Source organism: Triturus cristatus, chromosome 2_1 (genome assembly GCF_964204655.1).
Source record: "Triturus cristatus chromosome 2_1, aTriCri1.1, whole genome shotgun sequence".
Classification (NCBI taxonomy): Eukaryota; Metazoa; Chordata; class Amphibia; order Caudata; family Salamandridae; genus Triturus; species Triturus cristatus.
This window is the reverse complement of record NC_140581.1, coordinates 289,295,970-289,319,381: the sequence shown is the minus strand read 5'-3', so window position 1 is coordinate 289,319,381 and position 23,412 is coordinate 289,295,970. Positions and strand designations below refer to the sequence as shown.

General features: G+C 52.3%; 1 protein-coding gene across 4 annotated transcripts in view; it reads left to right on the top strand.

Moving 5' to 3' along the window:
* The window catches only part of RICTOR (RPTOR independent companion of MTOR complex 2), a 1,453,900-nt gene that overhangs the window by 968,985 nt on the left and 461,503 nt on the right, over positions 1–23,412 (top strand). The window lies entirely within an intron of this gene.

Here is a 23,412-nt window from a genome sequence, read left to right as displayed (position 1 = left end):
CATACCATCCCAGCATTCAGCCTGAAATACCAAGCCACAAACCGGAAGGCCGACTGGCCGTCTGGGAGGTAGGGATGGGCGTAAGGAATGGGACGAGGAGAACGAGACCAGGAGTAATGAAGATTACCGGTACGTAATGGGGCATTACCTCCCGGTCCCTCTAGTCCTTATCCCATTCCTTAACAAAGTGGAGAATACCAAAGCAAACAACCCAGCCTTCCAAACTCCCAGGGACACCACACCGAAAGCGGCACACAACAGAAGCAAAAGGGAGAACCACAAGAAAAAAACCCAGGCAGGCGCACACAACCAGCAATGCCCCCAAGCAAACCAATAGAGCCGAAACCCCAAAACAAGCAGGAGACGACCAGGAAAACCCCAAAACAAGGAGCAGCCACCCAAAGGGCAGATCCACAGAAGACCCAGAGCAACCTGACTGAGCAAGGAGAAGGGGCTGCAACGAGAGGTACACAAGACCCCCAGGCAATGCCAGAAGGAGGCCCAGCACCCAGAGCCAAGCCCCTAGGGAACTTCCAGAGGGGACGAAACAACCAGCTTCTCCCAGAACAACGAGCAAAAGGGTGCCCAGAAGATGCGGAAGTTCCCACACGGCACCAAAAGCCAGGAAGGACATCCGACCAGAGCCAAGGGCAGAAACACCACCAGTCAACCAGAACACAGCAGGAGCAACGACAGAGAGCGACCCCCCTCAGACGAGGGACGAAAGTGACCGACATCACCAACAAAAAAAGCTGAGGGGAAGAAGGGAGAGAACTAACAAACCCCACCAAAAGCAGGAGACAAAGGAGCGACATGACCAACCACAGGACCAAACCCAACACACCAGGGGAAGCCCCCATCAGAGCCGCAGACCCGCTCCACCACCAAGAACAGATGAGAACAGGAGCAGTCTTGGTGGCACGGCCGTAAGTCGAAGAGGACGGAGTCCAATATAACACAGGCACCGACCCAGAGGACCAACCAAGGACAGGCCCAAACTGAGCAAACCAGTATGAGGGGGACAGTGACCAGAAGCAAGCCCCTGCAACACCGACAGCACTGGCAACAGAGAGTCCACAGGAATAGTAAACCTAGTGGGGGTCCAGGCCACAGGGCCAGAACGGCCATCAGCCAACACCAGCGGAGACACCGGACAGCCGCAGAAAGACCACCAAACCTTGAGAAAAACCCGGGGCACAGGGACAGGTCAACAGGCCAGGCCCGAGGAAACCACCCCGAAAGCAGGAGACACCGGGACACAAACCCAGCACCCCGCCAAAAGAAGGCAAGGGGGAGGCCAGAAGCGCAACCTCACCCCCTAACGAGGCTAACAGGACCTCACCCAAGGAAAGCCAGGGACGAACCCCAGGGGACCCGGAACCAGACCAGGCACAAACCAAAGAAAGGGGCGAGGCAAAACCCCAAAGGCCTCCGAGACCAGGGGAACCCAAAGAACAAACAGAGATAACCGGTAGGAAGATGCCACAAACAGCCCCTAGCAAGGGAGACACCCCCAACCAAAAAAGCAGGGGGCCAACCACAGGGAAGAAAGACGGGACCGGGGAAGACGAAGCCACCGGGCATAGAACCAGAACCCGGAACAGGGACGGAAAACCCCAACTGAACCAGCAGCACACGCAAGAGCAGCTGAAGACGGGCAAAACAGGAGAGAACACATGGAGGCCCAACACCCAACCCGGCAGATGCTCCCAGAAAAACCCAAGAAGCAAGCAGAACGAACAACAGACATGCCAGCAAACAGGAGGCCAACAACACGGCGCCCCCACGGGCCCAGAAGGAGAGGCACAGGGACAACCGCCCCAAACCCGAAACCCCAATCGCCAGGGGCATCAGGGAAAGACACAGGACCCAGCCAAAGCCAGGCCACTCAAGACACCCAAAGCAACCTCCAACACCAAGGCCCAGCCCCCACCAGGAAGGCATGGAGAAGAGCTCAGAAGAAAAGAACAGAAGGCCGACCCGAGCCCCCACAACACCAGGCACCGGACCGCCGATCACCAAGGGGGCCAAAAGACCCACACCCAAACAAAGAGCTGCACCGGCAGACCGGGAGGGCAAGGAGCTGGGCGCCCAACCACCGACCGACACCAGCGCAACCCCAGGGCGGAGTACACGCAGGGGAGACAGGAGATGACACACGGGCACCGGCAGTCCCAGCCGACAACCCAGAAGGGAGAGGCAGGCCAAGGAGCAGAATGCAGACACCCAATAGTGACCCCCAAAGGGACAAAGGCCCACACCGCCAGAGCTGGACACAACCCAGCAGGAAAGGCACCACCAGAGGCGCACCACCCACCAAGGGGAGAGAACGGAAGAGTCCAAAGGAGAAATCGTACCCAAGCACAGAGACCAGAGACGCCACAGGCCTAAAAGGAGCCCCCCATCAGAGAGCCAAAAGACCAGCCCCAAGGGGAAAGAGACAGGACCAAACCAACTCATCACCACCCCCACAAAAGCGGACCAACAGCCACAAGGCCCACCAGGGCAGAGGCAAAGCCAGGTCAGAGAAAAGATACAGCACAGGGCCACCACGGAGTAGTGAAAGGGAAAGCCACAACCCAACATAGACCCCGGGCAGGCTCACACCAGACCAACTGGCCCCTCATCAACACCCCCAAAAGAGAGACAGAACAACAGAGCCAAGAGACCTCAGCAATGGACGGCAAAGGAACCAGCAGCAGAGTCAGATGCCCCCAAAAAGAGGCCTAAGCTCCGGCAAAGGAACCCAACAGGAGAGATGTCTCCTGGGATACTCACCTATCCCAGGAGACATCCCCTCTTCTTGTTACAGCACATAACTGTTGGCTGTATCTCCCTCTACCTATAGGAACTGAAACCATCCATTGTGATTTTGAGAAGGAAACCACAACATGGCACCAAACCCCCATCAGCCGGCCTAGGCGCTAACCACAACCCAGCACCAGGCAGAAGACAAACACCAAGAAGAAGGCACACGAGGGGCACCAGCAGCGTAGATCCGAAACCAAGCAGCCGACTACGGACAGCCACAGGAAACCAGAGAGAGAGGCAGCAGAGGCCCAACGCACCAGCCAACCCCAGCACCCAGGTTCCAGGCAGGCCAGAGAGAGGTTACAACACTAATCTCCCCCCTGCCCTTCCCACCCCTCCTCCCTCAGGCGAGACCAAATTCCCGGCACTTGACGCAACCAGGGAGGCACGCAGAGCCGGGCAACCGGAAGAAAAAACACACCCCAGCACCCGAGAGGCCGGGGACTCCAAAGGAAAGGCCAGAGACAAACCGCCGTGAGGCACCCACCACCGGGGCAAACATACAGCAGCATACATCACAAGCCCCCACCAGCCAGCCCAGGGACCGGCAACCAGCGCCGCGCCAGACAGACGGTCAACTGGAACCACCTTCCCCGCAAGAAAAGAGAACAAACACCGGCCAAACAGGTAGCCGGGAACAAAAAAGGCCAACAGGCAGAAACACCAGGGAGCACCCAGGTGGACACCAGTGCCGCACCCGCCGACAGGGTGGGAGGGAGCCGCGACCTCCAGAAATGAACTAGAGCCGACCCCACCCAATGCCAGAACAGAGCAGGTGAACAGAAACAACCGCCAACAAGACAGGCACCCCCAGGTGGCCACCCAGGCAAGGCAACAACCAGGCCCCACCAGAGCAGACTACGAAGCACACAGCACCGGGAAACCCATCAGAGGCACCCAGCTGAAAGGCTACAGCACCTGGCAGCCCCAGGCGGGCACCCAACCTGGAACTAACCCAGCATGACCCCGCACAACCAGTGAGGTCAGACGAGAGCAGACGCACACAGGGAGGAAGGGCCGCAGGGCAGGGACCAACCAGGGCCAACCCAGCAGAACAACAGAAAGCAACCGGGACACAGGCAAAAAGAAGCAAAGATCCACGAAGCCCACAGCACCAGGAATACCCAGGCCGAACCCCAACCAGGACCTTCAGGGCTCGACCACGCAGAACAACCACATGTCTCAAAAGCCCACAGCACCTGGCATATGTAGACCAAACCAGGCACCAGCCAGGCTAGACCCCGCTCAACAGCAGAAGCAGACGAGAGCATCCGTATTCAGGGAGGAACGGCTGAAGGCGCAAGAGACAACACACAACCTGTGGAGGAAGAGCCAGCAACCAGAACTATGAGGCCACAGAAATGCATGGAAAACGGATTGGGCAATGGAACCGCTAGGCGGTACCCACTATAAGGGCAGGGAGATAGCACCACACACCCACTGCCCCCAGCAGCCGGGCCAGGCGCCCTCCAGTAAACCAGCGCCGGGCAGAAGACTGCAGCAACCGACACTCCGAGGTCACCGCTAGGCCTGCCCCCACTCCACCACGAAGAACAGCAGGGGCGCCAATGAGGAAAAGGACAACAGCCAGCTAGGAAGCCCTGGGGCACCTCCAGGACTGGCTCCGGGACACACCAAACAGCTGCAGCAGCTCGTCTTCCAGACCGTCCAAGCAACAGGAAGAAGCGCCCGGAAATCCGGAAGAGACCTGGAGGAACAACGCCCCAGCCGCAAAGGGCCTGCTGCCAACCAACGCGGCAAGCCCGGCAGGCCAGGAGACAATGCAGAAGGACGTCAAGGACAGCCCAGCAGCCCGACAAAGACTGCAAACAGGTAAGAAAGAGCAACAACTCCAAGAACGGTTCTAATGGAAGACAGAAAAGAGAACAGACTGAATGCTAGGATGGTACGGCTTATGCACTCCCAGTAAGAGGTGGTGGATTTAGGTATCCCAGCATTCTCCTGCTTTTTTTTTCTGTCGTGGAGATGGTCATCCCCACTTTGTTAAGGAATGGATCTGAAAGAAAAACGTAGTGATAGACTCCTTACCTTAGATAGATTCCTTACCTTAGAATTACCCCCAGACTGGATCCGGAAAGTTTTTGCCAGCAGTACCCCTGCGTGTCAGTGTGCGGCTCAGCGTGCGTCGTTGGCATCGTCTGTGACGAGATGACCTCGATGGAGCTACTTAGACGCGCCCACGCAGGCTGACGTCAGCTCTTTCTTTTTCTGTGCCAGCAAGCGCAGATCCGGGACGAGCAAGTACCCCCAGTCACTTTTTGACTGAGTTTTTTCGAGGCCTTTTGTCTCAATTTCTTCGAGTCGATCGACTCCTGGTGTCATAGGGATGCCCGGCTTTAGGAACTGTGGGGACTGTCACTGCATGATGGTGACGGACCCACACCACGTGTGTCTCTACTGCCTGGGGCGCGACCACGACTCCAAGTCGTACCCCGACTGCCGGGCCATGGCACCGAAGACTTTGCTGGAGCGCTCCCGAAAGTTGCTGTAAGTCCAGCAGTCGGCTCCTCTGGTTCTAAGTCTTAGCACTCTGGGTCAGGTAAGTCAAAGCATTGAAAGAGAACTCAAAGAAGCGTTGTCGCTCCTAGACTGCCCCTCACGGCTGAGGGTGCGTGCGGGTGGTGCCACCCCCGTGGATCCGACAGAGCCTGCCGGGGAGCCTGCTACGTCGCCGCTGGCCTACCCACCCTTTCCGGGTCCGTCGGCGACGCCTGCTCAGGTGCAAGAGTTTCTTGCTGCCATGGGCCGACTCTTTGGGCTGCCTGGCCCTGCCGGTGCGCCTACGGGCCCCATGGGGGTCTTATCCTTTCATCGGCGGCGGCTCCGGACCCGGCATCGCCGGCGGCTCTGGCCCCAGCGCCGCAGGACCTCCTGGGATCTGGGATCGGACCCCGGTTGACCTTATAACACCTCCACCGACGTCGACCCCACCGGCACCACTTACGACGACGCCCGCAGTTTCAGCCCTGAACCGGACACGATTCTGACGCCAATGGGGCCCTTTTTTCCCTATGTCCGTCCTCTTTATTTTCAGCCTGTTTCGCAGACTTCGGAGGAAGGGGAGGACTGGGAGGGGTCTGAGGACCCTCTCACACAACAGTGTGATTATGATCCGGACTGGGCAGAGGATTTGGGGGATGCCAGTGGTCCTGACACCTCACCTGACCTTGGCATGCTGTCTCCTCCTACCGTGGCTACGGAGGAGGGAGCTTTTTACTCAGTGGAATTAGGTAGGGCAGCCGAGGCCCTCCACCTCGAACTCCCTACAGCGGCTGACAGGACTAAGTCCTTATAGAAGTTCTTCAGCCGGCGGCGACCTCTTCGGAACCCTTGCTGCCGTTTAATGATGCACTCAGACGTCCTTTTGGGAACTTGGTCCAGGCCCACAACAGGGGCTCCTGTGGGCAGGAACGTGGCCCATCGACCGGCTCCGGGCGACCCCTTCTTTATCTCCCAACACCCCACCCCCGAGAGCTTGGTTGTCCAAGCCTCTGCTTCCCAGAGCGTGTTCCCATCTGCACCTCCGGATAGGGAATCCAAGAAGCTGGAGCAGCTTGGCAAGAATCTGTTTTCATCTGCCAGCTTAGGGCTGCGGTCGGTGAACACTGCATGTCTCTTAGGGCGTTATTACCACTCTCTGTGGGATACGGTTGCGCAGGTGCTGCCCAACTGTCCAGAGGAGGCACGGACAGTACTCTCCCAAGCTGTAGCACCTGGGAGAGACAACAGCGACGTTCTTTATTCGTTGTGGGCTCAATACCGCCGACTCGTTGGGCAGGGTGATTTCCACGATGGACGTTCACTATTCGTTGTGGGCTCGATACCGCCGACTCGCTGGGCAAGGCGATTTCCACGACTGTGGTGCTTCGGCGCCACGCCTGGCTGAGAACAACTGCCTCCTAGACATGCCCTTTGATGGCATTCGCCTTTTTGGCAATAAAGCGGATAGTGGGTTGGAGCGCTTTAAGGACTCACAGGCTACGGCCAAGTCCTTGGGCCTGTCGGCCACTCGCCCTCCTCCGCCTTCCGCTCCTTTCATGGCCACGAAAGGGGTCCCTCAAAACGTTCGTTTCAGAGCCACAGGCCTGTGCAGCAACATCCTCAGCTCGGACATGGGAACCGTCGAGGCGGTTCCGGCGGCCAGCGGGCAGGTCAGTCTACCTCCTCCCCCGCAGCATCCACTGCAAAGCCTTCCTAGTCCGTCCTTTCAGGCCCATCAAACGGCAGGATTCGTCATCATCTCCCCCACTGGCGCAACATCACATCAGATAAGTGGGTGCTGCAAATTGTCTGAAGGGGCTACTCCGTCCCCTTTGAGACATCCCCTCAAGCTATGCCACCTCAGTACCACCGCATGTCGAGGGACCATCTTGTGCTGCTTCAACAGGAAGTCACAGCCCTCTTGGCTAAGGGGGCCATCGAGTGCGTTTCTGGGCCAGAAGTAGGTCCTGGTTGTAATTCCCACTACTTTCTGGTCCCCAAGAAGGACAAGGGCCTGCTTCCTATCTTAGACCTTCGGAACGTCAATCGCTTCCTCTGGAAGGAGAAGTTCAAGATGCTCACACTTGCTCAAGTCTTGTCCGCCCTAGACCCTCAAGACTGGATGGTAGCGTTGAACTTGAAGGACGCTTACTTTCATATCCCCGTCCTGCCGGCCCACCGACGTTACCTGCGGTTCACGGTAGGCCACAAGCACTTTCAGTTCACCGTGCTCCCCTTTGGCCTTACAAGCGACCCTCGGGTGTTCACGAAAGTGATGGCGGTGGTCGCATCTCATCTGCGCAGATCAGGGCTTCTGGTCTTCCCCTGTCTCGACGACTGGTTGTTGAAGGTGGGCTTGCCCCAGGCAGTTGTCTTCCACCTCCAGACTACGCCCGACCTCCTGCATTTGCTGGGGTTCTCCATCATTGTGCCGAAGTCGCACCTGATTCCCTCTCAGAAGCTCCTCTTCATCGGAGCGGTTCTGGATGCGGCGCAGTTTCGGGTTTATCCTCCCAAGCAGCGAGTCCGGGATATTCAGGCTATGATTCCGATCTTTCAGCCTCTATCCCGGGTTTCGGTCATGATGACCCTCAGGCTACTGGGCCTGATGGCCTCCTGCATCTTGTTGGTGGATCATGCCAGACTGCAAATGCGGGCTCTGCAGTGGGACCTGACGTTCCAGTGGGCACAGCATCAGTGCAACCTGTCTGATCACGTCCAGATCTCGGAGTGCACTGCACAACAATTGCAGTCGTGGCTCACAAATTGCGATTGGGTCAATGGCAGATCCCTCTCCCTTCCCCAACCAGAACACACAGTGGTGATGGACGCGTCCCTTCTGGGATGGGGCGGCCACATGGGAGAGGCGGAGATCAAAGGACTCTGGTCCCTGGCGGACTCCCGGCTCCATATCATCCTTCTGGAGCTTCGGGCAATCTGACTTGCACTGAAGGCATTCCTTCCCTCTGTCAAGGGGACAGTAGTGCAGGTGTTCACAGACAACACCACCGCCATGTGGTATTGCAACAAACAGGGCGGGGTGGGGTCGTGGACCCTTTGTCAGGAGGCTCTGCGCCTCTGGATATGGCTGGAACATCTGGGCATCACCCTGGTGGTTCAACACCTGGCGGGCTCTCTGAATGCCAGGGCGGACAAACTCAGCCACCGGTGCATGATGGATCACGAATGGCATCTGAACTCGGACGTGGCGCAAGGCCTCTTTCGGCAATGGGGAGAGCCTTGGTTAGATCTATTCGCCACCGAAGAGAACGCGCAATGTCATCAGTTCTGCACGTTGGAATTTCCAAGGCGGCACTCGCTCGGAGTCGCTTTTCGTCGCGAGTGGAGTTGCGGTCTGTTATACGCCTTTCCGCCTATACCACTTCTGCCCAGAGTACTGAAGAAGGTCAGGCGTAACCGGGCCCAAGTCATCCTTGGTGGCTCCGGATTGGGCACGAAGATACTGGTATCCCGAGCTACTCAGTCTGTCAATCGATACCCTGATTCGACTGCCGCTTCAAGAGGACCTTCTGTCGCAGCAGCAGGGGACGGTCCTCCACCCGAACCTTTCCAGCCTCCACCTCCATGCGTGGAGATTGAGCGGCGGCAGTTGATGCCATTTGACTTGCCTCCTGAAGTCTGTGATGTCATTCTGGCAGCCAGGCGTCCCTCCACTAAAATGGTATACGCCTGCAGGTGGAACAAATTTGTGGCATGGTGCACAGCAAAGGCTGTGGATCCCCTTTCCACCCCTCTTTCTGAGGTTCTCCTCTTTCTTCTTTCCCTGGCCCAGCAGGGCTCTGCTCTGGGCACCATCAAGGGATATCTTTCCGCTGTTTCTGCCTTCTTACGGCTTCCTGATCAGCCTTCTCTTTTCAAGTCCCCTATTGTAAATAGATTCTTAAAGGGCATTACTCACATGTTTCCTCCTGTCCCCTTTGTAATGCCTCAGTGGGACTTGAATCTGGTGTTAACCTATCTGATGTGCCCTCCCTTTGAGCCACTTCATAACTGTCGTCTTCGTCTTCTGACTCTCAAGACTGCTTTCCTGGTTGCCATCACCTCTGCCAGAAGAGTGAGTGAGCTCCAGGCTCTTTCTTCTAAACCTCCTGTCCTCTCTGTCCATCCGGACAAGGTTGTTCTGAGGACTCGCCCTTCTTTTCTTCCTAAGGTGGTTACTGCTTTTCACATCGGGCAGTCTGTTACCTTGCCCACCTTCTTTCCGCCTCCGCATCCCTCGAAAGAAGGAAGAGAAGCTCCACCGTCTGGACCCAAAACATGCGCTCTCCTTCTATCTGGACTACACAAAACAGTTCCGGGTGGACGACCAACTCTTCGTTGGCTACGTGGGCGCTAAGAAGGGGCGGGCAGTGCACAAGCAGACCATCTCTCGGTGGGTCGTTTTGTGCATTAAGGCCTGTTGTTCCTTGGCTAAGAAGGATCCTCCTGTGGGGCTGAGGGCCCATTCCACTCGTGCCATAGCGGCTACTACTGCCTTGGGACGGGGAGTCCCTCTGCAGAACATTTGTCAGGCAGCAACGTGGACCACGCTGCACACGTTTGCCAAGCACTACTGCCTGGACAGTCAAGTCCGGAGAGACGGCTTCTTTGGCCGTTCCGTTCTCCAGGACTTCCTGCTGTGGTCTTGGTTCGCAGACCCACCACCGGAGTTGGTATTGCTGGGGTATCTATTCTAAGGTAAGGAATCTAACTAACGTGTTTCTTTCAGATGAACAAGTTACTTACCTTCGGTAATGATATATCTGTAAGAAACATTAGTTAGATTCCTTACCGCCCGCCCATCCTCCCCGTTCTGCGAACTGATATCTAGGGTTAAGGTCATCCCTTTCAGGGCCCTAGTTTCATTGCCCCAGTGTCTGTTTCCTGCATGGCTCTGCGTTCCTGGAGCGGAAAGCTATATACAGAACTGACGTCAGCGCACGAGGGCGGCGTCTAAGTACTCCGACGTCATCCCGGCTATCACGACGCCGACGACGGACGCGGAGTTGCAGACGACGCCTACCGACGAGCAAGGGTACTGCTGACAAAAAATCTTTCCGGATCCAGCCTGACGCCTGGGAATATTCTAAGGTAAGGAATCTAACTAACTAATGTTTCTTACAGATATATCATTACCGAAGATAAGTAACTTGTTCGTTGATCATTGAGGATCAGCAATAAAGACTAGTCCAGAAAGGAGTAGCCCTATACCCTATTGCGCCACCCCAGACTGAGATTCAGCATAAAAGTATCTTAAGTTATTCTAACTTAACCATGCTGCTCTAACAGCAGAAAACGTATAAATGTAAGGAATTAAGCAGCTTTAGCAGGTAGCACTTTTTCTCCCAAGACTTAATATGTTTTCCAGCATACAAGGTGTGGCAGAGTTACTGCAAGCACGTTTAAAATCCAGTTGTTAAGTTGTAGTTCAAAAATAGTCACTGCTCAGCAACATGGAAGAAACAGCCACTCATATATCCCATAAGTTGGCACAAAGTTCTTTGGTTCATTTACAGAGGTGAGCAGTTGCAATCAAATGCGATCCGTTAGAGAGTTTCTTGTGTACGAGTCTTTATTGACGCATTTCTTCAAAGTTTTTCATCGCATGTATCTATTGCTAAGCTTTGGCGAAATGTGACAGTAAAGAGGACTAATACACAAGGAGCTATCTAAAGGATATTAATTAATTACAACTTCTCGCACCTGTGTAAATCTTTTTTTTTTCATTCTCTGTATCCCTGCAAATCTTAACATTTTGGAGACTAAGAGTAATGGGCTTGAACCCTCATGCTGGAAATTTTGCATATGACCCACACAAAGTGAAGGGCAGAAGAAGGAAAGATTCTGACAAGTTGCATTTGCATAACAAAACATCTTTATATCTGAACTTAGAGGCCAGATGCGGGTGGTTCTGATTTGTGTGGCAAATGCCTAAGGGTGCTACTGTGATTTCTATGGAGATCATCACATGTAGCATGAACACAGTTCTCAGATTTCCAAAATGTTTTACGACGAAAAATCTTTTTTCTTCAGAATGCACGGTGCTTTTTGAGTTTGCAGGAGCAGTTTGTGTATGTGTTTTTTTCAAGGTTAAGTAGCTAGGTGCGTGCAAGGGATCTTTTGACCAGTGTTCTGTAATTCATCTGTAAGAAAATGCCTACATGCTGGGGTCAGTCATTTTGCTTTCCCATTATAGGCTTAGGCTTAATAAGCCTTCCCAGTAGGTTACAAAGTTCTGTTAGGGAAACCAAATAGCTACAAATTAAGGCTTTCTTATAGTTCCTTCTAACCAGAAGATTACTCACCTTTTGAATTTCCCCAGACTAGATCCAGAAATCTTTATTAGCAGTTTCTTCACATGTCGGTAGGAGCCGTTGTGTGGCTAACAGGCAAAAATATCCTGCCCTGGATGTGACATTGGGGCCACTATATCTGCACCTTCTCAGTGTGCTGACATCAGTTTCTTTCTTTCTGAATTCTGACCACAGTTTTCTCACCCTGTGAATTTCCTGAGGCTTCAGACTGGATCCAGAAACTTTCATAGCAATTCCCTCGTGCATCCGCCGGTGGCGTCGTGTCTCCCCTCTTTGGGTTTGTCCTACCCTGGATGTAATGTCAGGACTACTATCTGTTTCTTTCTGCACCTACCGACACAGATACATAGCTTCTCAAATCCTGTTACTTCTGACAAAGATTTTTCCATCAAATTTACTTCAGTGTGCAAAATGTCACCCACTAAATCTACAGTGTCTAGACTGTGCTTTGACTGTACCCGACCGATCTCGGTGACAGCCACCAATGATGTCTGTCTATGATGTCTCTGCTCCAAGAATGACTCCGCATTGTGTCCGTACTGCGCCAAGATGAATAAGGTGGCCATCCGCGACAGGGAATCAAAAATTGCCTTTGCCAAACTCCATTGGTTGAAGAAGTGCTCCCGGTCGAAGTTGGAGTCATGGGCCCGCTGTCGCTCCCACAACCAGTCGTCATCAAGGTTGTGGAGTTCAGGTAGGTCCACAGAGTCCCTGTGAGGAAACAGGATGTTGTGTATGGTGTGGTTGTGAGACCTCACTGTGTAATATACTACCAACCCTTCTTTGGACCAGTTAGGATTTGTTTGTCAAACCTTAGCTCAACCCGGGTTGCTATGGCTTCGAACAGTGAGGCTTCAACTTGAAGTCCTCTGTGGTACAGCAAAAGTCTAGTCTTCACCAGGCTATTGGTCATCGGTTCCCTTCTTTTGGCAATAACTTTTCTTCTGGGCATACAAACTGCCCTCCTATGACTCTCCTGAGTCGAGTGGACTATTGTACAACTAACTTTTAAGCATCGGGCCTCGGTTTCCCAGGCTTCGAGGAGCAAGGATTCACTGATGTGGTCTACCAACTCAACCAGGCAGGCTTCTTCATTGTGTGCCCTGTGCTGCGAACATAAAGTCAGCCAACTGAATCTTGGAGTCTCTGCTTCTGGATGGGCTAGTGGGGATAACTTCCCCACGAGCAGGACACCACAGGAACAGTCCTATCTTTGCTATCCCAAGGAGCAGCAGATGTAGTCCAACTTTGGTGCAGTTTGTTTCCCGGTTCCAGTATCAGTGGGGCAGTCCTTCTTCACTCCTCTTCTCCAGTCCGAGTGAGTTCTGGGTGTCAGGGAGACCTCTTTTATTCTCATGAAGTGCCCTTAGGGGAGGTCGCGGTCACTAGTCAGTAGGCTACTAGGGCCCTCTCGCCTGATGACAGCTTCCTGTGAAGTACGGCATCTAGCTATTCCAGAGTGCTCTATTCTGCTCACCCCCAAGATGGCAGAAATCCTCGTTCAGTGTGTGGAGCTTGGTAGCCTTTCCTAGAGGTGTGGCTACATGTAGGCTACACATACATGGAAAATAGTTTGGCCTGCGTTCCCCCCTCCTCCCTGTCCCAGAGGCCAGCCTGACTACCTTAACAAAAGAGCAGCCCTTCTTATGGATGTTCTCCATTTGCCCTTCAAAGGTGACTTCCCCTTCGTAGCACACCTTTTGGGCCAACACCCCATGTGGCTTCCTGCCAGGTGGACAGAAGTCTGTCTCGTGGCCAGCTTCAGCAAATGGCCAGTAGAAAACTATGCAACAGTGTGTCAACTTTCTAAAAGTTGCATGTGCCAACAAGTTAGATTCTTTTCAACGTGGGCATCAAGTTGGGTTTAATGTAACAAGTTGTTTGATACCTTGAAGTATCAACTTTGGTAGTCCCATTCAGAAGCTAGCACAGCTGAGGAATAAGTATGTAACTCAGTACTTGGCCAATGAGTTACCAGTTTCTCGCCAAGTAAAAACCACAACAGCAGGTTTTTATTGACTGCCAGAACATGCTAAACACATGATCCACTTTTTATTATGTTGCACCCTCTCTGACGACCCGATAGGCCTGCTGTCAGTGTGATTTACACCTTAAAAAGGGGGTCTGGGCTTTGCCTTTGACTAAAATGCCAAAGTTGAGTAAAGCAGTTTTAAACTACCTTTAGTCAAGTTTTACTTGATCCACTCAGGTTGGCACAACAGGGCTGCAGGTCCTGAGGGTACATCCTAACTTGCAAGCCCTGGATACCCCTGTACCATATGCTAGGGACTTAGCAGTAAGTTAGCTTATGCCAATTTCGTACTATACATGTTTATGGGTCAGGGCACTGGCACTGAGGTCTGTTGAGCAGGCCTCAGTGCAGTCTCGGAGTCGGAAATAAGCAGCATCAGTCTAAAACTTAAGAGAGTGACCATATAAAAAGAGGCATTTCCGTACATGACCCCATCAGATGAAGGATAAGAAGCTAACCCTTAAACTGGTAGTGCTCATCCTGTCAAGTGGAAGAGCTAGGAAAGGCCAACTCCATTGGCATGGTGAGTCCCAGGTCTGTGTTCATTTGTAAAGTCCATACCATGTAGGGGAATGGACATCCTTATATGGATCAGCCACTGGAAAGGTCTACTGTCGCTTTGAATTCTGAAGTCAGTCCCAAACAGGTTGAGTCTGAGCTTCTTTAATGACTTTAATACTGCTTTCTGGGGAGAAGTCGCCTACTGATGAAAGCAACAGGTTGATCCTGCCCCAAATCATTCACTTGTGACAACACGGCCCTAGTCCCATGTTCTGAAGCAACTGTCTTGATAATGAACCCTTTAATAAAATCAGGTGCCTTCAGGACTGGTGCTGAGCACAGAGTTTCCTTGAGGATGTCAAAACACTGCTCTGTCCAGATAATTTTTCTTGGTTTCTTCTTGAAGGTTACTTCAGTTAATAGTGCCACTATGATACCTGTGAGGAAGTCTGGTGTATTATATAGTGTGGTTGTGTGACCTCACCGTGTAATACACTTACCAACCCCTTTGGGTCCCGTAGGTTTCATCTGTAAAACCCTCAGCTCATCCCTGGGTAGCTACGGCACCAAGCAGCAAGGCTTACACAAAAGAACAAGAGGAAAACATTTAAACAGCACCTAAACAATTGAATAAGAAATCGACTAGACCCTCAAGAAATCAGACACCAATTTATAAAATAGTATTTAAAAAAAAAAATTATAAAACTTCAACCACTAGAATGAAAAAGATTCCACAGAGGTTTCCGAAGATATCGATTTTACAAGCTATAAGAAATCAGAGGAATTTCACTCAACCGCAAACAAGCCTTGGCAAAGTCCACACATGAAAACTTTCAAAACTTTTCCCCAGGAAACTTAGCTAAGTGTCAGTGTGGTTGGTTAAAATTACTTGGGGCAACCTGGTAGGAAGGTAGTCAGAAAGACCAGCAAGGTCCTCCAGAGCAGTTACCTTCGTAGAAGGATCAGTCCTTCAGCAGTTCCAGGCACTTTATCTGTGTTGCAATGGATTCCTATAGATTGGTCCTGATCCAAGGAACAAAGGATGCAGAAGATGCTGTGAATGCGATGCGGTCGTCAGGGATCTTCCTGTGGGGATACTTCGGTCCACAAAGATGCTGAGAGGGCCCTGGTTGCAGGGTCAACATCCCACAAAGTCCTTTACGGTATGGCAGAATTCCAGTGCCCACTAGACTACCTGTCTAATGCTGTCACATGCCAATCCTTCCTGGGTTGATAACTCGCTTTCTGCGTGTCCCAGCTACTCTCCAACATCATTCCCGGGTTCATAGAACTCTAATGCAGCTCTGTGCGTCGGGTCTTGGTCCTTGGTGCTGCACGGTGGCGGTGGTAGCGACTTGAAGACTATGGGCTACCAGCTTGCCCCGGGAGGTTTCTTTAGCTGTTTTGTCCCTGTGCTGCAAACAGTAGGCCAGTTGGATAGCCCCTAGAGTCTCTTGGTTTGACTGGGCATTAGAGACAACTTCTCCATGAGAAGGCCAATGCAGGCACAATGCCTCTGTTCGCTAGCCATCAGATGCAGCAGATGCTGCCTTCAACAGTGCAGCCTCTTTGCTGGTCCCTCTGTGCAGCAGAGCAGTCCTTCTTCGGTCCTTCTTCCGATTTGGTCAAGAACTGAGGTCTGCGTGCCAGGGGTACCCCTCTTATGCTCTGGAAATGTCATCCGGGCAGGATGCGATTGGTAGATAATGGGCTACCAGGGTCCTGGTGACCACTTCCTGAGGAGAGTGGCATCAGGCTATCCCAGGGTGTACCAGTCTGCCCACTACCAAGATGGTGAGACTGCTTTCTCAGTGTTCAGACCTCACTAGCCTCCCCCACCCCCCGGGTGTGGCTACCTCAGGGCTACATGTCCCTGGGGATCAGGTTTGGCAACTGGCATTCCCTCGATGCTTCCTGTGCCAGCCTGTCTGCCTAAACAATGGGGCATACCTCCTCCCTAGTGTGATACATCTGCCCTTGAAAGGTAGCTTCCCCTTTGAAATCTGCCTTTTTGGTCTAGCACCTAAGTTGATTCCTGCAGGAGGGAGGTAACACCTCCCTGACCTGTAATCACTCTTTGTTCTCCATCTTGAGAGTCGTTGACATGTCTCTTCAGGAGAGCTAAAAGCGGTCTCATGGAACAGGCTCCATGTGTGCCCGGGAAGGCACTGGAGTTTTAAAAGTAACAAAGTGGCAGCATTGCTAAAGCTGCACACTGCAACAAGTTACATTAATTTTGACTTGAGATACACTTTGGGCGTAATGTAACAAGTTGTTTGATACCTTTGAGTGCCCACTTTGGTTGCACCTTTCTGGAGTTAGCGCAGCTGAAGGTAGCATGTAATCTTGCACTCTCTGTAGCAAGGTGGAATCTGACTGCATGGTTACCCCCACTTTTTGCCTGGTGTTTTGCTGGTTTTCGACTTAGTTTGACTGGGATCCTGCTAATCAGGACCCCAGTCCATCTGCTTTCTCCCTAAATTGGTTGTTCATGTACTTTAGGTACACTCCAGATTGGATTCTGGGGTAACCTTATAAGTCCCTAGTATACGGTATGCTATATACCCAGAGCATAGGTACCCCAGAGGCCTCTCAGGGGCTGCAGCATGTATTATGCCACCCCTGGGAGACCATTCAAAATGACACAACAGGTCTGCTACAGCAGCCTGAGTAAGATGGTGCATGCACCCCTTACTTAAATATAGGTTCACAATATCTATCCATATCACTGCATATATAAATTTATCAGTCACCTCTATGGCAGGCCTTATTAATCCTGAAGGCAGGGTGCTGGGTTTTATGTGAGAGGGTGCCCATGCATGAGCAGAGCCCCTCTGCAGCTTTCGGAACCTTTATTCCGGGGTTTTTTGTGATGTAGCCAAACATACACTCTTAAGTGCATTATAACCTTGCGGTAAATGCTAACTTTAAAACGGCTGCATGGAAACATGTTGTGTTTGGTGTCAAACACCTTGGAATCATACCTCCACACCAGTATCTGGTGTGGGAGGTATGTTTCCACCCTACTAGAGGGAGAAATATGACAGCACTGGTACTCCCGGTACCAGCTTTCCTGACCCTGGCATCACAAGATGGATGCTGCCAGCAACATACACAAGTCTGCCCTCCTGGTGCTGGACGAAACTCCGGCAGGGGACGGCTTGACAATAGGTTTCCTGTCACAAGGAGGTCTGACCACCTTCCAGACAGGCTTTAGTGTATTGGGGCTGGGTGGGTGACCTCTGAGAGTGCTTTGATGTCTGTACTGGGGGCACATTTGGTGTCCCTGTGCATAGTCCAGCTCAAACCGGTTGCAGGGGCTATCAGTCCCTGCTCTGGCACGAAACTGGACAAAGAACATGGGTGTAGCCATCCCTCTGTCCTGACCCTCCCATAGGTGGGTCCTCGAAGTGTGTCCCACCCCTTCCTTGGGTATAAAGTAGGAACCCCTGGCTACAGGACTTTAGTTTTTACCTGGCCGAAACTCTGCTACAGAAACCAGGTACTTCAACTATCTACACTACGTTGGATGACCGAAGAATCTCCCTTGGAGTAAAGGAGTTACTCCCCTGCAAGGCAGTCACCAAAGACGCATCTGACCGGTTCGCATCTACGCGGCTCCTGAAGGACCCCGAAGATTTTGCAACACAGGAGGTGGGTTCCTAAGCTTCCCCGAGGCCGACCAGTGCTCTCAGCAATCCTGAGACCTGCAGCCCTTGTGGGGACCGTGCAACCGTACCCCTGGACACTCTGCACCTGTGCAGCAGCATATGCTTTTTGGCGATCCCTGAGGCTGTGCTTTGGGCTACTTGTAGTCCAGACCTCGAGCAGTGATTCCTCCGAAGATTACCGGCCTACACTCCACGAGTGTTCAGTGGGCTGGTATTGTGCGATTCCTCTCAAGGCCCCTTTGTGATTCCTTTTTCCTTCGACCTATGGGTCCCTGAGAAGGGTACTTTAACTTTCACTGGGCTTTCCTGGTTGCTCCAGACGTGCCCTGACTCTCCATCGCTTGGGGAGTCTCCAGGACCTTGCTGGTCCTCATCAAAGCATCTTTTCTCTAACTGCGTGGGTTGCAGTTGCCAAGGCTTGTTGGTCTCTAATCCGGACACTGACCCCCCAGCATTCGACATCCTTCGTGGGACAGCTCGCCTGCGGACTTAGGTTCGAGGCATGTGGGCTGCTGAATTCATATCTGTGCATAGATCACCGCCTAGTGTTGGGTCCGGATGATTGCACATTGTTGTCCTGGAAGAGTCTTCGAAGTATCACGAGATAGGTGGCTCCTCCCCTGGACTACAGTGCGCATGGGCATCCCCTCCATCCTTAGATTGTTTTTTTCCGCCATTGGGTTCGGATGTCCTAATCTTAGCTCTTTGAGTATTTAGGCCTTTACATTCGTCGGTATTGTTTTCGTTCGGCGCCAAGTATATTTGTCGAGGGCGTTCTCGAGTAGATCATCAACGATGGATCCAAAGACATCGAATAGCCCTTTTAAGCGTTGCCCTTTTTGCAACGCTAAGTATGCTCGCTTCGACGTGCACCCGGTGTGCAACAAGTGCCTCTCTCCAAACCACGACGAAGCCACCTGTATGGCGTGTTCCAGGTTTCGATCGAAGAAGACCCTTCGCATTCGTCGAGCAGCTCGGCTCGAGGCGCAGAAAGCGACGCCGAACCCGGACAACATCTTCGGGACAGAAGATGAGGAGGTCGTGGACCTTGAAGTTCGGGGGGAGCTCTCGGATCCGGATTCGGAGCGCGAATCCGACTATGATGCCGAAGACGAGCGTATACTAGACGAACAGGAAGATGGTGTCGTCGAAGAGGTAGGAGACGACGAGGAGGCCCTTGGGGCCGAGGAAGATGGCTCAGAAGATGAGCTAGGCCCACATGTCGATACAGGACCCAACGAGACACTCGATAAGGCTCAGGTCGAGGGATCGCCACAAGGCCTTACCCAAGATCATTCCTCTCGTTCTACAGCCCCGCATAAAGGCCAGGCTACGAACTACCCCAAAGAGCCATCGGTATCGAAAGAGCCATCATTCGATCAAAAGAAATCGAAACTGAAGGCACAGGCACCTACCTCGAAACCGAAAGTGAAAGAGTCTCTCATCGGCAACAAGGCCTCGAAGCCCTCGGAGCCGAACAAACAAAAGAAGGCCGTCGACGCACGGAGACTTCATGGGGACGTCGAGCCGAAGGCGGCGCCGACAACCAAGGTCAAGGTTGCCGACCCGAAAAAATCTGCGCCGAGGATCGTTGACACAAAAATACAGAGCGCCTCGCGACGGCCGAGCCATCCCGGTCCTCGTGCCGAGAACACGGCGTCTGGTTCGGGGTTAGATGCCACGTCCAAGAGGGTATCGACGGAACGTGTCGACTCAACAACCCCGTCTCCCCTCCTAAAGAAGAAGGTGTCGGAGTCGTTACTCCGCATCCGCGACACGGCTTCCATGCTTGGCGCAAAAGCACCCCCGCAGCCGAAGACGGTCAGCACAGTTCACATCGCGTCGACGCACATACAATTCGGACTACCACCGGCGGTACGACCGAAGATGTTCGACGCAAAGAAGGGTCTCGAGTCGCAAAAAGGGGTCGACCCAAAGAAACCTGTCGAAGCACCAACAGGAGTGCCGATGGGGCAGAGAGCTGTCGAAGTCCCTCAGGAAGATGAGGAGCCAAGGCAGTTTATCGATGCGGAGACTGGTAGACTGTCAATATATAAACGAAAGATACTGCCAGAGAAATCAATGGAGCCATACAAAATTCCATTGAAGAAGAAGAGGACCACGTCACCAATTATAGTAGAACATGTTCACTATTATGACCAGGAGCCTCAGTCATTCTCACCCACACAATTTGATGAGGATGCAGGGGATGCTGGTGATATTGAGGACACTTATCCTGTGGACACTGACCCTGAAGATCAAAACCTACCTTGGGTGGACGATATTGGTACAGGGGACCCACATACCGCTCCAGACACGCAGGCATATGTGGTAAAATCATCTCCTACTGAGGATACTGCTGCTTTCAATGCCTTGATTGAGAGAGCAGCTAAAAATCATGATGTACAGCTCCATACTGATCCTATTGAGGATGATTTTCTGATGGATACCTTCTCTACCTCAGAAAGATCTATTAAGACTTTGCCCATGCTGGAGGGGGTCCTAAAACCGGCTAATGACATTTTTAAGGAGACCACAAGGGCGAGAGTGCTAAATCCTAGGTTTGACAAAAAATATAGGCCAGCTCCTGTGGACCCTACCTACATACGAGGCCAGTTGCCTTTGGACTCGTTGGTGGTGTCCAATGCTCGGAAGAGAGCCAATTCACAGACAACGGGTGATGCTCCTCCCCCTGACAAGGAGTCTAAGGTCTTGGAAACTTCAGGGAAAAGAGTTGCTGCACAGGCAGCTAACATCTGGAGAATTGCCAACACTCAGGCACTTCTGGCTCGATACGACAGGGCGCATTATGATACCCTAGAGACACTGCTACAGCACCTCCCAGATCAGTTCAAGGAAGGAGCAGAGTCGCTTATTACAGAAGGGAAGCTCATAAGCAACGCTTCTATTAAGTGCGCTCTTGACGTAGCGGACACTGCAGCTAGGGCTATTAACACCAGCGTCATGTTAAGACGGCATGCTTGGTTGAGAATCTCAGGATTCAAACCAGAGATACAAACAACGATACTCAATCAACCTGTCAACCCTGACTCCCTTTTTGGCCCCGAAGTTGACACCACCCTAGAGAAGATCAAGAAAGATACAGAGACTGCAAAGTCTATGGGGGCTCTGCAATCACAGCAGTTTAGGAGTGGGTCCTTTCGTCGCTCTACCAACAGAGGACCATCTAGAGGCCAGAACTCCCAACAGTCGCATTACACTAAACAAGGTACACAGACCACCTATAATAAGAATAACAGAGGTGGATACCGTCGAAACAACGTCAAGGGCAGAGGTCGAGGAAACAACAGCTCCAGGTCCTCCGCCACCAACAAACAGTAACGCCTTGTCACTGCCCCCCGACCACTTAACACCTGTCGGGGGGAGACTCCAAGAGTTCCTGCCGGTCTGGAAGTCCATCACTACAGACAGGTGGGTGAGAGACATTGTCCAGTACGGTTATTGTCTGGAGCTCACATCCACTCCACCAAACATACCACCAAGACACCGTCCTATGTCCGCAGAGCACTTGCACTTATTACACCAGAAAGTTCTCACTATGCTCCAAAAAGGAGCCATAGAACTCGTGCCAGCAGACGAACAGGGATCAGGAGTGTACTCGCTGTATTTTCTAATCCCCAAAAAGGACGGGTCTCTCAGACCCATACTGGATTTAAGACCTCTAAACCGTTACATTCTGTCAGAGCACTTTCACATGCTCACCTTGCAACAGGTGCTGCCGTTGCTCAAGCAGGGAGACTTTCTCGCAACTCTAGATCTCAAAGATGCGTATTTCCATATACCCATGCACCCATCACATAGAAAATATCTCAGGTTCACTGTTCTCAATCAACATTACCAGTTCAAAGTCCTCCCTTTCGGAGTAACAACGGCACCCAGAGTGTTCACCAAGTGCCTGGCAACAGTGGAGGCGCACTTAAGGAGACAGCACATACATGTCTATCCTTATCTGGACGACTGGCTTATCCAGGAAAAGTCGGCCAAGCAGTGTGCCAACCACATGACCCACACCATTCACCTTCTTCACAGCCTTGGATTCTCCCCGAATTATCCAAAGTCCCACCTTCAACCCACCCACGTACAGCAGTACCTAGGCGCGACCATAGACACTCTGGCAGCCAAGGCACAGCCCAATTCAGTGCGGATCAACAGCATGCAGTTGCTCATAAAAAAGTTCAAACCTCAACACTCACTACCGGCATGAGTGTTTATGCAGTTGATAGGCATGATGGCCTCCTGCATCTTCATAGTCCCGCATGCGAGGCTACATATGCGTCTGCTTCAGGAGTGCTTGGCACGTCAGTGGAATCAGGCTCACGGACAATTGAAGGACCTAGTGTTGGTGAGCGGTCGGGCATACGACTCTCTGCATTGGTGGAATCCACAAAACCTTTGCAAGGGCCGACCGTTCCGAGAACCTGTCCCACAAATCATACTGACGGCGGACGCGTCTCTCCAGGGATGGGGAGCTTATGTACTCAATTACACAGTGCAGGGACTATGGACGACACAGCAAAGGAGGATGCACATCAACCTTCTGGAACTCATGGCAATCTTCCTTGCAGTGAAGGCATTCAAAGTACACTTGTGCAACAAAGTCGTGTTGATCCGAACGGACAACATGACCGCCATGTACTACATACAAAAGCAGGGAGGGACACACTCTCCACAGTTGTCTCATCTGGCTCAGAGCATGTGGAAGTGGGCCAATCAGAGGAACATCTTCCTCATGGCGGAACACCTCCCGGGCAAGGACAACCAGATGGCGGATCTGCTCAGCAGACACAGCCACCAAATACACGAGTGGGAGATACATCCGTCAGCAGGGCAATGCAATATGGATGAACTGGTCAGGCAGATTTGCGTACGCTTTTCCCCCAGCACCATTAATACCGCTGGTGGCAGGCAACACTCAATGACGCTCATCCTGGTTGCTCCAACGTGGGCACGCCAACCATGGTACACCACGTTTCTGGAACTCTCCGTGGTACCGCATCAACGACTACGGCTAACACCCACGCTTTTAACGCAGAGCCATGGCGAGATTCAGCACCCAGATCCGCAACAGCTGAACCTAGCGATCTGGCTCCTGAGATCTTACAATTTGGCTACCTAAACTTGCCTCCAGAATGTATGAATATCATCAAGGAGGCACGGAGACCCACTACCAGAGCCTGCTACGCGGCTAAGTGGAAAAGATTTGTCATTTATTGGAAAAATAATGACATCAATCCGCTGGATGCATCAACGCAAAACATTATCTGTTATCTATTACACTTATACCGATGCAATCTAGCATACAATTCCATCCGTATACATTTAACCGCACTGGCAGCTTACCTTCAGAACCGGCAGCACCTCTCACTATTCAAAGTGCCTGCCATCATGTCATTCCTCCAAGACACCCTCCTTCACCAGTCTGGAACCTAAATGTGGTCCTCACCAGACTGATGGGACCACCTTTTGAACCTCTACACTCTTGTGAGATTCAATTTCTGACATGGAAAGTAGCTTTCCTGGTTGCCATTACTTCACTAAGAAGAGTTAGTGAACTTCAGGC